Raw genomic sequence first — 13,919 nt, 5'->3', positions numbered from 1 at the left:
CATTCATCATAGATAGACTCCCAGGGGTTATGGTCTTCTTTCCCAGAGATGGATACAGCACTCGATTCGCAGGATAACTAGGTTCTCATATTTTCTCCTGTGCCCGCTGTTCTTATTCATTGAGTGGATGGATGAGATGATCTGATCAATAGGAAAAGTGTTTTGGAGTTTAAACTATGAATCGATGGCTAATGGGAAAATGAACTTTCTTGGTATCTGTGTATTAGACTGATCTGATCTGCAGCGATGTGGCAGCTCTACTTGTCGGAGCCAGGCGTACCGTATCTGCCATGCTTTGTTTCCCCTGCCTATGCTATGTGGTGTGTGTGTGTCATCCTCTGAGATTCATAGCCCATATGTTGAGTGGGGGAGAAGTCAACTTCCAGATACATGATTATTTAACATCCTTAACACGTCTGAGGGAAGACCCCGCCTACCACCTGCTCCGTCAACTTGTGGCTTTCGCATTGCAAAACTTGGAGGCGGTTTGATCAAAGGCAGTGAAGCAATTTAAGCGATTGTAATCGGTGTGAATGCTCTCCATTAGCTAATGGCGCTAACGGAGCAGGGCTCGTCATCGCCGGCGTTACCGTTACCGGACGACATGTGAACGGGGGGAAGGAACAAAAGAAGTTAGAAAATGAAGAAAGCGAAGAGGAGAAGAGACTGGAAAAGAGAGAGCGGGGAGGGAGTTAGTTGCTGGTCTCTGGTGTTGCCTTGCTGTCGGTGTGTTGTGGGCTTGTATAATATAATTACTCCCATGTCTCAGCTGATGTCATTCTGCGATAGTGCGAGGATGACGGTATCTGTGCTGCTGCGAGGCAGCGGAGATGATAGCTGCCCCGATAAGGATCTGAGTACATGTTCCTCTGCTCTAGAGGGAGCATAGGCAGTTATTGACCCACGAATGAGAGAGTGAAGACTGCAGTGCCTTCATTCTCCTCTTCTTCTGATGCATTAGAACACGGGCACCCTCTCTTTTTTTTTTTATTTTCGCGCACTTTAGGTCTTTAACCTGCTTGCATCGCATGGTCCTCGCTTGCCCCCTCTCTTTCCGTTCGTCCCCGGCTTCCTCGCTTCCTTCATACTCTCTGCTCTTTATCTCTTCTCGTCCACTTTGCCTAACCCACCCCCAGCTTCCTCGCTGCTCCACAGAGCCCATCCAAGCAGACAGAGTGGGCAGGCTTTTGCGCCTGCAGTGGTCTGCGTGGTTTCGGTGGTGACCAGGCTACGGTTGGCATGAAAGGAAATGAGACCTGACTGTGCGTGCGGTGGGCAGCGAGAGGTCGGCTGAGTAATGTGTCCGGATTCGGATTAGAGACTTCGAAGATGGAGAGGGAGGGAAAGGAGGGAAAAAAAAAAAAAAAAAAAAGAGCCCACTCCTTTGACTCAAGGGGATGTCTGCTCCCCTCACATGCACGGGCCCTGGATGAGTTTGAGTCAGGGAGTTCTTTACCCATAAGGCACTGAGTGATTCATCATCAACAGAAACTTCACGTCTCCCTACTTCTTGTTCATCCCATCTGTCTGTTTACACCTCCGGCTTTCGTTTTAAAGGTAATTTTACTAAACAGAAATGACTCTTGATGAGTAGTTGTCTGGCCAGTGCCTTAACTGTGTCATGTCTGTCTGACGTCTAGGAAGTGTGACCAGATATAAAAATAAATAAATAAATAATTTCATTCATTTTCCCGTGAAACAACTGAGGTGCATAGGAAGATGGAAGATGCATATTATTAGATTTTCTTTCTGTTGGAGGGATTGTGCTCGTTTTAAGGGATGCACATAAATTACAAAAGAAAATAAGGGAAGGATGAGATTAGTCAAAGATAGAGATGTCAAATTATGAGATGTGGAATAGTATAAAAAGACTGTAGACGAGTGTACGGGACTGTTTCTAGTGCTGACCTTTTGCACACTTACATTAACTGGAAGGAAGACAGGAAGTAAGCAGGAGTGATGCAGCCACACTGCATGTCGTAATGTTAAAGATACATATATTTGTATGTATTCTGTATATATATATATATATATACATACACACATATATAGATAAACAGATAAATCGTATAATCATAAAAGCTGAAGTAAATAAAGTGGAAATCAAGAACACAAAAGCCCACATTCCTTATCTAATCTGAACCGAGCTCAGTCACCCCAGAGAAGCTTCATTCTCTGTCATCATAATGAGGCAGCAGCTATCTCTCCAGCAGTCGAGCCTGCATATACACACCCATTCATTTAGAAGTGCACACTGGCTCACTGCGCACACAAAGAGCACCACTCCACCAAATCATCTTTCATCTCTTTGATCACTTTGAATCATTGTCACAACCAAGTGTGAATGTGGGTAGTTGGAGCGATATGCAAATATAAGCACGGGGGAAGTTTCATTTATATAGTGGAACAAGTCACTGGTTGGAATTTAAAAAGGGCATTAAAGAAAAGGGCAGTAAAGAAAGATATGAAAATATAAGTGCCCCCGTGTACAATAGTTTAAATTTTGCGGCGATATCTTCCCTAATAATGAACTAATTGACTGTGAGAAAGGTCATAAGCTGGAAAAAAAAAAAAAACAGAGGATGGAGTGTGAAATCTTTCAACCTTTACAACCTGATAACCCCAACCACAAGGGAGGCCGCAGAGGATGGGTTTCTCTGGGAGGTAGCTTGCAGAAAAGGAAAATGTATGATTGTCATTGATCACCCGATCGATAACGGACCTCTACTTAAATTTCATACGGCTGTTTTGGGAGAGAAAAGAGAAAGAAACTCCTCCTTCTACGTGGGCGGTTTGACTGACAGCGCTGTAATTATTCTTAGCTTACAAATCATTACCCAGGAACTTTAATATCATGCGTGTTGCCTTAATGACAGTGTCAAATAAAAAAAAATAAAAGGTTTGAAAAATGAATGGCTGCCCTTTGTGACAATGGGAGACCTCCGAGAGAACAAGCCATGTTGTAACTATTCTTTTTTTTTTTTTTTTTTGTAATTTACAATTGCTCACCTGCAGCAGAGTGGCAACAGAAAGAAAGCTGCCCCCCTAATCCACTCTAATAGGATTTTGTGGGATTTCACCTTCCTCATTGCTCCTTCCATCTCTTAAAGCCTCGGGCCTGCTGGCAAGGGCTGATAAAAACACGCCCGCCTAACACCTAAGTGCAAGCTAATATTAGCATAAATTCTGCAACACAGTGTAGAAATACAATGCACACCCACGCGCATTTATTTTTTTTCGCCGTGTTTATATATTTATTTGTCGGTAGATACGTGGCACTGGCGCGAGATAGAGGACGGCATCCGCTCCCACACTGCCTGTTGATAAGAGGGAGGCAGAGCCGTACATAAATCGCAAAGGCAGCAACGATACATAACTCCCTCTCACGCTCACCTCGGCACATCAACATATAATGTTTATTTCTGGTCATCGTTCTTTTTTTATTTATTTATTTTTTTGGTTTTCTTTTGTTTTGTTTTTTTCTCTCGAGATTGTTTCCAGATACTTTTTTTTTTTATTGTAACATTTCCATAAAATATGCAGCTAATTAAATAATTTCTCACCGCTTAGCAAGCTTACTTACCAAGCGAGGATACTCAGCAATAGGCAAGGCAGATGTTTAATCCTGCAATTAAGGCCAAGGCGCGCTTGTTGTCTCCTGGGTACGGCTTACAAAAAGAGTAAACAGTAAAAATGAAGGAGTGTCATGTGGGGACGACGGGAAAACTAGACACATTAGCGTGCAGAGACAAGCTTTTTGGTGGCCTCATGGAAAATGCATGTAATTCACATACAGTGGTACGTTATGTTATGTTATGTTATGCATTTCTTGTGTGTTTGCCAGTTTATGTAGATACATGTAGACTGTGCAATATAATGACCAACCCAAACGTGTCTGTGCGCCTTTGAAGCTCTTCATGCTTCACATTTCTTTGCGGTTGCACACTGGCCCCAAGCGAAAAAGCCATTTGATAAATAGGAAGGACGCTGGTGAATGTTTTACCCGTTATTTTCTCTTAAATGCAGATGTATCAAATCATTTCCTGCAGCTCAAACACTCTGTAATTACGCAGGTATAGAATGGACTGCATATCATTTTCTTTCATGGATATTGCCAACGCTGGATTATTTCTCAGCAAAGCACAGAGGCTTCGCCTGTTCTTAAAGCAGGGTCTTTTTGAGCGCTGCATTTGTGCTGATGCAGGTTGGGCTGCACAGAGCGACGGGCAGCCAAAGTTGTCTCAGATCAGAGCTTTGGCCCCGGACTCTGTTTTCTGCCTCACTTCCACTGTGTAATTATCCCCCACACTTGTCTTCTCTATTAGGGAGCCAACAGATGTGGAGTATGACTGCGCTTCTAATTACTGAAAAAGACAACAGCTTCTAGAGGCCATTCGGAGCCTCCGACGTGCGGTCGTGCGCAGACGCGCCGCGACCAAATAACACACTGATGTCTGATGACACGGAATCAGTCAGAACGGCTTTTAACTCGGAATGAAAAGGCTGCGAGTCGACTGAAGCCCGTTTTTCTTTAAGTTTTAACTTTGATATGTGTGCTGGCCGCCGCGCAAATTAAACACGGGAGGCAGAAAAATCTAATCAACAAATTGCTGGCAAACAAAATGGCTGACCCGAGCGGAGAGAAAGGGGGCATTGTGTCTGAGGAGCAAATGAGGCAAGTGATGATGAGAGAGTAAATTAGAAGCTGTCGATACTGTGAGACACTTCTATCAGAGCCAAGGCTGTTGGCGGGGGAGGCAGATATGCAGCTGGTCGGGGTAACAAAGGGCCCGTTTGGTGTATTGCTCCATTAAGACACTGGGTCTTGTCAGCTCTGCCTGGATGGACCATTCTGTGAGCGCGGCAGAGGAGGGGGCAGAAGGGTGTGAGTGACACTGGTCGACTGAGCATTCATGGCATAATGTTACTAGCCCGCGGGGGTAGAACTTTACCTCAACCATGAATTGATGGTTCCCTGCCATGAAGAGCGAGGGAGGTTGGTATGGCTACCCCGGGGCCCCGTCATGATGAGGTGAAGCCTTATCTCTTCAGAGCAGTGTGAGGATAAAAAATGGTGAAGTGCTGTCGCAGCATGATGCAGGAGCACATCTCTTTTCCATCAAACTACAGATGGTTTAACGGATACGCCTGTAATACTACACCGGCATGTTGTGTGCATGTTGAAACTTTCAGTGTAACCATTACTCCCGCCCGGACATTTCCTGTATCTCTGTATGAATTGCTGTAAATGGCGTTCATTCAGTTTAACTGAGGCCAATATGAGGTTTCACTTAAGCCTAATTAGGTGGTTGTGTTTCAAAACCTACAGCTCTTTTCGGGCATTTCAGGTCAAAATTCCCTTTTTGTGTTTCCTGTAACCCTGTTTTCTTTTCCCTTTTTATGCTGAACTGCAGCAAAGATAAATAACCACGGTGGCCACATAAAATTCCCACTTGTGTCAGATTCTATAACCTGATGCAATTTCAGCTATAATGCTGCTTCAGATGTTTTTTCTTTCTTTCTTTTTTATCACGTTTTTATTGTTACCTTATTGCTTACCGTGCTGTTTTTTTGACAACACAAATCGCAGGAGCTGCAGTTCCTTGAGTGACCAGCAGAGGCTGTTTTTTTTTTTTTTTTTTTTTTTTTTTTTAAAGGAAGTCCGTCCCTGGGAATGCTAAAATGAGACTAAAGTCTTAAAGAAGAAGAAATAAAGACCTTTACAGCCTGATAGGAAAACATTTACAGCTTTTTCCATTCACAACTGTACCTGGGGTAAAATTTTATACAGTGCACTCATTTAAATAAAGGACGGTGCTGTCGCACGTTGCCGGCTATCTGCCTCCGCATCCTTAACTCCACTAACCCTCCGCCATGATGGCAACTGCCGGAGGCACCACACTGAGTTTCAAAATTGAAACCACTTTTAGTTCTGGTAGTGACGTCATCTTTATCTACAGTCCATGGGTGTTTGTGCTCCTCGGAGAAAGACGGCACAACACAGCTATTACTCGGCTAACTGCACAAAAATGTGTGTCCCTGCTGGAGAACACCATTTGTGTATCATAATCAGGTTACAGAATTTAGCTAATTCAGACTGGTGCTGCCTAATATTTGCTTGTTAGCGAATAAAAAAACAACAATGATTTGAAAATAAATAAATAAACCTAAGCCTTGCGCTACATGAAACTACTATGAAAACCAGTTCATTGCATCACAAATCATTGTTTCTCTTTCCGTGTCCCTCCTTCGTCTCCAGTGAGGTCATTTTCTACTGTACTCGCCTTGAGGTCCAACTTAAGTGCTACCATGTTTTCCCCTGCCCTCTCTCTCTCTCCCCCCTCCGTGTTTATTAGGTTTCGTTGCTCCTATAATTTTGGAGCCTGTATCTTATACCCTTTAATAAGGATGACCAATCATAGGGGCGAGCAGCAATGTCCCACTTTTAGTCTCCACTTAATTTAATTACATCAAATTAGCAAAGCAGAAAGAGAGAGAGAGAGAGTTGGGGTAGAGAGGGAGAGGATTAATCCTTTGCAGCTTATGAAGGCAGGTTAGACACTGTCAGCCGTCCTGTGCGGAATGGCTGCTTCGGGATTGTGTTCATTAGAAAGAGCTTAAGGCTCATAGGCCACTGGATATTGTTAAAACAATACTGGGGAAATGGGCTAATTAGAATATTTGCCTAGTCTGGCCTGAACACTAAGGGTGACTGAGTAGAGATTTGAAATTCTTGCTAGCTTAATCAAAAAAACAAAAAAAACTTCATGAAAAAATGGGCAATAAACTATTTGCTTTCATTGAAATACATTAAATAATGCTGTAATAACAGAGGTGTATAATTATAACTCAACCCAAACAGCACACATAACTGAACCCACTATAGGCCAGTGGTGAAGATTAGTCTCTGCACAATGGCCTGTAAAAATTTACATCGACTTTGCTCTATATATTTGCCAATACGCCCAGACTTATTAAGCCAACACAAAGTAAGCCAGCAGCCTGGCTCGCTCGGGGGGGTTGATTTAGCACCTCTGTCCACTTTGCTTTCTGGTGACTGCAAACAGAACAGCTTAGCTCCAGCCTTCTGTTAAAGACTGAAGCGAGGATTTATTACCTTAAAAAAAAAAAAAGACAGAAAAAGAAACATAAAGAAAGAAGTAGAGCAGAATGTGTGCAGTATGCATTATTTCATGTTATGAGTTTGTTCCATGACACAGCAGCAGCAGCAGCAGCAGCAGCAGAATTGGCAAAATTACTCAGTTTCCACTCCATGCTCACGCTGTAAATGTTGTGGCTCTGCAGCGTAGCAGAACTGAAGCAACGTATAAAATGGATGCAATGCTCACACAGTCTGTGCTTTTTTTCTTTAAAAAAAAATCTTTTTGAGGGAATCCTAGCTCCTCATGTTTAATTTAAACAGTCGTATCAAAAGTTAGTTTTTGCTGTCATTCCGGCTGCACCTTATGCAGGATTGCTCCGGCGTCGGCCTGTGATGACACCTTGTCCTGTGTCTGCTGGTTCTGTTTTAACTGTCTATCCCATTATAAGTGAGGCAGTTGTTTGTGCCGAGAGAGGATTAAGACAAGTCAACAATCCGTAGTCTTCTCAGTTTCCCAAAGGGCTGCTTGCACACCACTGCCGACAGAGAATGGCTTTTTCCAGGATTTGCCCTCGAGAGCGAGCTTGAAATTGTTAAAAGCACCTCACTACAATGCAATGGAACAATGAGCAGATACAGAAATAGAGATTGGATTGGGAGTGGCCACAGGAATCTAACCGTATCTGCTACATCTTACTTTCTAGTTGCTATTGTTCTCCTGGTTTTCTTTCATTTGTACCCACGAGACTGAAGACAACCGGAGGCTGTGCTGTAACTGCCGACTCCGAACAACTGGAAGAGCAGTAGAGCTCACATTTTCAAAGCTGCTGTTGTTTCCTGTACTTAATTAACCCAACATACAAAGGCTGCCAGTCAGAGGTGACAGGCAATTAATCACCTAACATGTCAAAGTGGAGGGATATAACACATACAAGCGTGACACCTGACAAGAAAGTCTGTTTCTCCCTCACAGACATCTGTGTTTTTTTTGTTTTTTTTAATTATTGTATTTTCTCACAACATGGTAATTATTAAAATGATTGAAAGAAATTGACTTTAAATACATGAAATGACTTCTTCTATGACTCATTTTTAATTAACAGCCAAAAGAAAAATGTAACAATTACGCGACGGCATTTATTTATTTATTTATTTTGAAGAACTACTATATTCTTTATTTACAATGCCGTCTAATCAAAACATACAACAGGAGTCACCTTCACGCCGTGAGACACTCCTCTAAGGGCTACGCAAAACAAACCGCCATGGAAAGTAATTGCAGACGTCAACTTGGGACAGAAAAAAAATCTTGGTAAATAAATGTCATTTTACTGTTGCAGAGACGGCTGAAATACTAAAATATGAGGCAAATTTGCATGAATTATCATCTCGAGACTAGACGACATCTAAAATAGCTGCTTTTGTGTGTAAAACCCCATGTTCCCTCGACTTAAAAATAACAATTTGTGGCATTTTGATTTAAATTAAATTAATTAAATATCCATCTTGTGTTGAAGTCTTAGTTCCATCTGCTTTACTGTGCAGAGCTCCGCTTTTATAAGACAGTGGACGCATTCAATCTTAAGCGACACTTTTTATGACCAAAAGTCCCAGCGCACGTTTGGCAATCTACATTGGCAGACTATATTATCAGTAAATACGGTTTCCACCGCTGGTCAAACCAGCGTTCTCCGTGCCACAGAGCTCTAATGTGAAGTAGAGAGAGATCTACCACGGAGAGGCTATCTCTGGAGGAGACGCGTGTCCTTGTGCAAAAGGTGCAAAATTGCCACAAGCAGATATATGGCACTGAATTCAATTAGCTTGGGAGGAGATAACATATTAGTGCACTGTGCTGCTGTGCTGCTAAGAGCTCCATTGCAAAATGAAAGAAATGGTTCAGTGACATTGGGTGAAGTGCCAAATGGAACCAGCGGCTCCGGGGACAATGCGGCTGTGGGAAAGGTGCTTCCACTAGCCTTTCCTTGTTCATAGTGCTGCCACATGTGGATATGCTCGGAGTGAAAAAAATTAAGCTATTTTTTTCCCGCTTGAGGGAATTACATCAAAGTCAAATTGGCCTACATATCCACAAAAGAACTTGGTAAGTCTATCCGCGCTTGCACCCATGACTCGATAAAGTAGCACAGAAACGCGACCGCAGTGAAGCACACGGCGACCGCCGCCGAATCAGAAGGTGAGTGGGACGAGCAAACAAAATCCCTAATACAGCGGCTTCTCTCCTCCCACTTAAGAGCAGTAAAGTTCACAGCATGTCGCCAGAACAGCAAACAGACAAGAAAAAATCTTGACAGAAATGTCACCTCGCCAACACAAAGCCCCACCATGCACCTCCAGGAGATTTAAAGTCTAGGACTATTAAGGCGAGACATCCTCTCGCTTTCAGGAGGTATGTCTTGCTTTCACATCAGTAGCAACAGAGAATAAAACAGAACAGAAATAAATGCTATGATAGAAATGTGAAGTTCAGTGTAGACATTTAAAAGACATAAAAAAATATCATATAATCTCATAGGTCATTAATTAATGTAAGTGTTATCATGTATTCCAGGGGCAAGGACAATTACGGCTGAAAGGTTTGAGAAACTGAAGTGAACTGAATTCACCGACGCTTTTTTCAATCAATCAGTTCCCAAACAAAAAAGCACACTTGGTCCTTGGTTTGCAAAAGCACGACTGTATGAACTGTATGTTTTCATGGATCCACGGTCATTTAAAATAGCAGGAGGTAGCAGAGCAAACAAACAGATTCAAAAAAACCAACGCCCACACACACACGGGTAAAACATAAATGCGAATGGTCCTCAACTTCAGGGCTTCAATGCAGCGCCGAAACAACCACACAACTATCGGCTAACGGGGAAAAAAAACAACAAAAAAAAAAATTGTTATTGTAGCTCGGACACATAATCCATTGGCATTTAAATAATCAAATCCTGTTTGTTTTCCTTCCCCGGTTTTGCTGGTTCCTGTCACAATAGGTCTGAATAATATTTGACACATTTTGCCTGCGAGGAGAAGAACGGTTGTGTGGATCAAATAACAACAATTTCTCGTTTATGTACTGTAAAGACTGATGGATATCAGTGTATTGCCATCATTATTTTGGATCATGGGTTGTGATGTAGCACTGAATAATAGACCAAGGCGGTGTGAATGGTGCCCTTACTCCATCGCCTGTGTAATTCACAGCTTTGCAGCCGCTGCCAAGTTAGAACGCAAAGCTGAAATAGACAATTTAATTAGTTGTGCGTTTGAACGGTTCGGGCCTAACCCCACGTTCTATTTAGCACTTCATCCCCTCGATCGCTAGACCATTTAATTGTCCAAAAAGGTAAAATACAGTGGGGGAGAGGTAGATAGGTGGTTGGTGGGTGGCGGCGATGGGTGGAAAATAATTGATCATGTTGACTCGCAATATTCCCCCGCGGTACTAAATCTTCGCCAGCATTGATCGAAGATAGCTCCTTCACCAGATACAGATAGCGTTGGATTGGACAAGAGTGTCCTCATAAATCCTGGTAATGATTTCTCTGAAAACTGAAATGGTAATCCAATAGACGTCATTAAGCTTTTTTTAATTGTGCTCCACCCAACAGCTCAGCCCCAAGATAAACCTCAACAATGTTATCTTTACAAAAGTCCTTTTATATTTAGCTGTGGGACGAACTGCATATATGAAAGTGTTAATGCGCCTTAGTGTAGATACAGAGAAAACACAATGATCTGGTCTAAATGTTAAGACACATGTAGAAAGTATGTCGTCTTCCAATGAAATTCCATTCCTAGAAATGATCAAAAATTTATTTCAGACGGTCATACTATAGGGCAAATGTGGGGTGATCTATTTTTGCACACCAGTCATTACGGGAATCCGTGGCAGCAAATAGACAGAAACTCAAGGTGCTAGGTTCTGACACAATGCGGATCTATAATGTCATCTCTCCTTTTCATATTTCCATCACAACTATGTAATTATGATTGGATTCCTCCCCAGTTTCCCGGCAGAGGTGGTAACATGAGGCGTGTCGTGATGGCTGTGTTGGAGGTTAGAGGAAAGACAGTCTGCTGGCCTGACCTTAGCTCAACGGTGTAGTCAAACACGCCATGTTTCATATTCCTCCCACAGCAGCTCCACGAAAGGCGCAGAGCTACACTTCCGCTTGTTTCACACCTTTCTGTCTCTTCGTATGCATCGTTTACTAAACATAAAGGGCTTATAGACCAGTCCGCCGTGCCGCTTCATTAGAGCGGGAATTGATTGAGACGTCGAGAAGCCTCTAACACGCGGGCCACGTTTGCTGCTCCGCTATCCCACACACCTCTTTGGCCAAATGCAGGAGAACTCCTGGGATGGTGCTACATTTTTAATGAAAGCAGAGTGTTTGATCTGCCAATGTTTATCTTCTTTGATGTTAACTGACACAGCAGCGAGAGCAGCCAGCTCTCAGTGTAGTCCAACATGAGGACAGATTAATTCATTATCCTTTAACAGGGGAGGCTTGTGGTTGAGGAGTTCATCCTGGAGGTCTGGTGCAGGAACGGTGGCAGCGTCGAACGCGGCCCTCAAACGCGTTGCCTCGCATTTTCCGCACGGTGACCTCAGGGGGAAGGCGTGTGAATGCAGGAGATTGCATGCACACAACCAAGCGAAAATATGCACGAGAAGAAAATCTTAATTACACTGGGTTTCACAGGTATTGTGTGCAGCTCTATGCATCCCAAACTCCCCTCCTCATTGTACCTATGCTTTGTCCTTTCATTTGTTTTGCATCTTTTTTTTTTTTATTAGACATCGGGTGAATAGGGAATAAGCTGAAACTCTTGTCAAATTAAAGAGACAACACACAGGCACGAATTTCCAAGACACCACTGTATCTAATGACTACAACAGATCCATATCGGGCTCAGCCGTCCCAGGAGAGAACGCAAATAACAAATATGGTGCCGGTACATAATTAGTCCCCGGCACTTGAGTTACACAGGCACGTGCCTGCTGATTTCATGCCACTGCAGCGCTGTGTAGGTGTGCATTAGCTACGTTTCTTCATGTATCTTAATCCCCCCCAAACAGTCCCTCCAGGAGTTTTTCCACCAGTCTTACGCGTTTGTATGGATTTTAGACCACTTTACCACTTATCAGCAACCATTTTATGTGCACCCTTTCTCTGAACCATCTATTAGTTAGTTCTGTTGACCTTTGGTGGCTTGCGATGGGCTGCACTTAGCACAATCTGCACAAGGGCCCACCAAAATGAGCAGCCCTTTATATTATAGTGTTTTTCCTTTCCGAACACTAAATAAGCTGTTAGCGGAAAAAGTGGGTGTCAAACCGTATGAATAGACGGGGGAGGGGAATAGACGCTTGAGGGCCCAGTGAGTTCCAACACTGACATGGTCTAAAAGCACTTAATTATAATAAGCTGGAGCATGGAGCAAGTGTTGGGTGGCTTGGGGGAAACTTGGAGACAACGACAACAGTCCAGCGCGAGCTACATGAATTGGAAATTTGCTTAGCAACGGAGCCAACATCAGATATGCATTAGCGCAACAAGAAGAGTCTACAGCGGTAGCCGACAGACTTCATGAAAAAGAAATGATGCCTGCCTCGCAAATACACTGGGCATAATGTCTTTTGCAGAAGTCATCAAGCTTCATAATGCTTTATCCATTAGGAGAACAAAAATGCTTACAGTGTTATATCATTATGTTTTACAAATGCTTTATGAAAACAATAAATCCCGGCACAGATCCGTACGTGCCGGCCTCATTTGTTAATCACATTATTGTTAATTAATGGCTGACAGTGTTTATTGACTGAAATGAGGGAAACTGGAAAAGGGGAACTTGAGAGCGGAGTGACACAATTTAATCACAGCACTACGAAGAAAAGCCGGGGGGTTAGGGAAGCCGCCGAAATATATAAATAAATGCACAATTTATCGATAGTTTTATATCCTTGTGAACTGGTTTACAAGAAAATATTGGAATTACAGTCAGAATGATTTATAATCTATTGTTCCGGCTAAGGCTGTTTAACTCCATGGCCCTATGAATATTAACACACTCCGTCTCCCTCGCACTCGCTCTCCGTTTCTCCTTCTCGCGCTCACACATGTAAATGCAGAACACGCTAGCAGAGCCCCTTGTCTAATTTTTCATGAAGATAGCTGTTTTTATGCTAATCTGACAGCTGCATTCATTTGCAGGCTTTCTCACACACATTTACTTCCCAATCGTTCACAATTTCTGTGTCCTGGCGAAAATGGATTAAAACGCCATCCTGATCTCGAGACACGAGACGCGCTTGAAACATGAAAAGAATCCCGTTTTTTAATAGACAACTTCCTTTATAAGCTGAGAAGGTCTCATTTCGAGGCATCAATTTGACTAGGTCACCGGCATAATGCTGCAAGGCTCTTTTTCGCGCTGAATACTTAGGTAATTAGAACCACTCTACCATCCACCAGGTCGCGTTCAGACCTTTCACACAGCTGCTAAAGACAACGAGGTAATGCAGCGAGACATGAAATAGCTGGTTTGGAGGTCACAAGAAGGGCATAATTGGACCAGTCAGTCAATATCGCTGCCGGCTGCGTCTGCCTTTGAGGCTGCTAATGAAGCGCGAGAGACGGGGAGGCGCCCGATTGGCACGCTGGTTACCTGGGCACCGGGGTAATCGCATCTCTTCCCTCTAGAGGTGAAACAGGCGGTGGCAGTAAAACTGAGTAATTGCGCAACGTTATGAGGGAAGTGGCACCAGTACCTGCCTCCCTCATTTGCGCTGAATTTTCTC

General features: G+C 43.2%; 1 protein-coding gene across 33 annotated transcripts in view; it reads left to right on the top strand.

Annotated features, from left to right (window-relative positions):
- The window catches only part of LOC125019307 (neurexin-1a), a 238,328-nt gene that overhangs the window by 141,681 nt on the left and 82,728 nt on the right, over nt 1-13,919 (top strand). The gene's annotated exons all lie outside the window — the stretch shown is intronic.

The sequence above is a fragment of the Mugil cephalus genome, chromosome 13 (assembly GCF_022458985.1).
Source record: "Mugil cephalus isolate CIBA_MC_2020 chromosome 13, CIBA_Mcephalus_1.1, whole genome shotgun sequence".
Taxonomy (NCBI): Eukaryota; Metazoa; Chordata; class Actinopteri; order Mugiliformes; family Mugilidae; genus Mugil; species Mugil cephalus.
The sequence above is the reverse complement of the archived record's forward strand: the minus strand, read 5'-3'. Positions and strand labels throughout refer to the sequence as shown.